The following is a 3,489-nucleotide window of genomic DNA, read 5'->3' on the forward strand; positions in this document are numbered from 1 at the left end:
TGAGCTTCCTCCCATGCCCTGCGTGTGCCCTGCTGCAAGGGAGTGTGTCTGGCATGTCCACCAGGAGCTGCTGGCCACCCTCATAGGCAAAGGGGCCATGCCTGGAGAAGGCAGCTGCATGGGCACTCGGGGTTCATTGCTGTATGATTTTTGGAGAGCAGGCCTGGAGGCCCAGTTAGACCTAGGAGGCTCATCCTGATGTGGGAAGAGGGGAGACTAAAGGGACCTCAAGGTGCCTTCTTGTGGCACTGGTCTCCCAGGATGGAGGATGCAGGGCTGGAAGAGCTGCAACCTTAGTCCCTGTCCCTCAAGCTTGGGGTGCTGGCAAACAGGGAACGTCAGGGACTCACTTTGAGGCTCCAATGGAGAGACACCCTTTCCACCCCTCCCCAGGACATGGCAGCCAGGGTATGGGGACACATGGAGGAGGGAGATGTGCTGGCCTCCATCAGCCACCCTGCCTCTTGGGCCTTACAGCCATGCTCCCAGGATCATTAGCTGCTGACCCTCCCCTGCTCCCATGTCCTGGCTCATCCCAGCCTACCCAGAGGACCAGGCAGTGAGCAATGGGGCAAACAGGTTTCCCCACAGGCATAGCCCTCTGCTGGTGACATGGCTGAGCAGGCAGCTCCTTGGGGACAAAGTCAAGGCTGGGGCTGGCTAGGAGTCATTGCTGTGCTTCCAGAAGGCTGGAGGGTCACCTTGAGGCAGGGCAGGCTCAGCTCCTTCTCCTGGCATGGCCATGTGAGACCCTGCCTGGGGACCCTGATGGAGCCAGCACCCTGGGGGCTCCTCATGTCTTTGTCACCACCAGCTCCTTGGAGCTGGGTCTGTGCAGGCAGGCCTCCGAGCTGTAGCTAGGACAGTGATGCCCATGGGATAATGACCCCATGCCAACCCCAAAAGCCCCTCTGTGCAATCTCACAGGCACTGGGAACATATCCAAACTCATCAGTCCCTGGCTCTGCTGCTCCAGCCTCTGCATCCTTAGCAGCCAAGAGCAATCAGAGCTGGCCCAAGCTGTGATGTCTGAGATTAGAGGGAAGGGCTGAGCAAAGCCAGTACCCATGCTGGGCTGGGCCCCAGACCCAGGCTGAGCTCCTGGTGTTGGAGCTGTTAGAACCCCCTGCTAAGGGCCCTGAGCCAAAGCTACAGGGCTGCTCCCCAGCGGGACTGTCCCTGGCCAAGCCCTTGCAGATATGATGTGTTTTTTAGGTTCATTCAACACATTGTTCATCTCACAGTCCCATTCCTGGGTTTGCCGTGGGGCTGAGCTCCCATGTGCAGTCGCCCAGGGGTGGGAGGGCAGGTATCCTGACCCTTACCACTCACAGCTCCATCTCCCTGTCCTCCCTCTCTGGGGTACCCACCATCCCCTGCCACATGGAGCAGATGCCGCCACCCCCCTCACGCTGCAGGTCGCATGGCGTGACCCCCCTGCCCTGGGGCATGGTGACCCACAACCCGCTTGGCATCTCCAGTCTGTATATTTTGTATTATAACAACAATCTGGGTTAAAAAAAAGAAAGAATAAAAACAAACAAAAAACCAATAAAATCTAACCACAGTCGCTATGCACACCACTGTTATGTCTTTGCATCTGTCAGCTCCCTGGGGATGCAGGGGAAATAGAGGCTGAGTGTCTCTGAAGAGGGTTGGCAGCTTTTTTGGGGTGCTCTACATGGGTGCTCTGGAACGTTCATCGGAGACAGGGTTCCAAATAGCCTGGCCATGCCATGGATGGCGCTGTAAGTAGTGTCTTATACCTGCTAAAAGGCTGTAGCCTTTTAGGCTAACAGGGTCTCAAGAGTGGAGCTGTCAGGCATGTTTGCAGCTTGTCATCAGATGCTGCTGGGTGAACCTGAGCTTGGAACCAGGTGGCCCTTGTCAGGATGTAGCATTTAAGGCTGAGCTAACAAGATACTCAGATCCCACCTTGAAGAGGCAGGTATGGACTGGAAAGGGGTTTCTTTCAGGGATGTGAATTGATGGGCAATCATGGGTCTTTGGAAAAGTTCAACCTTAGGAAGTGGGAAAATGGTTTGAATCAAAACAAAGAGATAAAAAGTAGTTAAGTAAGAAACCAGCAGAACAGGGTAATGGACCTGATGGGGGACAGTGACACTCTCCAGCATTATGCAGTCTGTGGTCCAGGAACTGAAGGCTCGATGAAAAAAGCTGCCTGGAGACCCAAACATCTTTAACGGATGGTCTCTGACTATGGGGAGAATTACTATTGTGTGACTCGGAAAGCTGTGAGTCTGCTCTTCCCAAAGCCTCTGACTCCTCAGGGTCTTTTTGACCTGCCAGCAATCACCCAGGTCTGTGTGCAGCAGTACAAACGGACCTGCGTGTGTTTTCCCCTGTCACCCACCCTTCCCAGTATATCCTATTCTCCGCTTTCAGAGGAAAAAAACCCCAGTAGATAATGCAGGAAAACAGCTGAGCAACTGGATGAGGCAGTTGATGCAGCCTGGGGCAGTGATTCACTCCAGTATTCTGAATACCACCTAGTAACACAAATATCTTGGAAAAGGATGAGATCCCAGCACTGGGGGAACTGTTACTGCAGGATTATTTTGGCACAAAGCTGTGAGCCTGATGCCTGTTTCAGGGTCCCTTCTAACCTAGCAGCCAACTGCCCAGCTCTGCGTATGGTGATATTGAGAGTACCGTGTGCTTTCCACCCAGATTCTGTGCCTTTCTCCTCTCTACCCTTTCCATAAAGCCTTGTTGCATGGTAACACGAGGTAGGTCCTATTTAAGGTAGCAGTACAATTGCTATTTTTGCTCTTTGAAAGCTTCAGATTGGACACAATGGTAATTAGAGATGCTCCCTGGCCAGGGTCTTTGCTGCAGCTTTCTGAGCACGCGTACAGGCAGAGACAGGAATGCAGCCATCTTGAGTTTCTCATCATGCCAAAATATCATCAGCAAAAATAAGCTGAAGGAGCAAGAAACAGCCTTCAAAATCACACGGGAGGGCTTGAGGAAATCTGAGTAAACTGGGTAAGGGTGAGCAGTGTCCAAACCAGCGGGGGATGCATTTAGTCAGTTTCCATTCATTTTGTTGTTTTGGCTGAAACATGACATGGCTGCCATGATGTCTGCAGCCTTCCTCCAGCCCCTCCTCACAACTGGGCTTTCCAGCAGCTTTTTGCTCACTGGTTTCTCATTGCTGGTACCTGCTGTGCCCTGGAATGGTTACCCTGCTGGCTTGTCTATGCAGCCTTAAGGGACGTGGACCTCAGCCCTGTGGTCTCCTTGTGCTCTGGGAGCCCGCACTTCCACGCGGCTGGGGCTTCTCCCTGGAGAGATGCCGCCTAACCTCAGGCCCCTGCTCTGAATTACTGAGCTGATCCCAGCTTCGTAGCCCCTTCCAGGCACGGAAACATGGTCAAGAGTACCATCACGCGGGCTATGCTGGGAGGGGGAGGAGGGAACGGCTTCAGGGGCTTCTCCCCTTGCGGCCCCGCACCTCGGTGTCCC

The sequence above is a fragment of the Nestor notabilis genome, unplaced genomic scaffold (assembly GCF_000696875.1).
Source record: "Nestor notabilis isolate BGI_N333 unplaced genomic scaffold, ASM69687v1 scaffold24601, whole genome shotgun sequence".
NCBI classification, from domain to species: Eukaryota; Metazoa; Chordata; class Aves; order Psittaciformes; family Psittacidae; genus Nestor; species Nestor notabilis.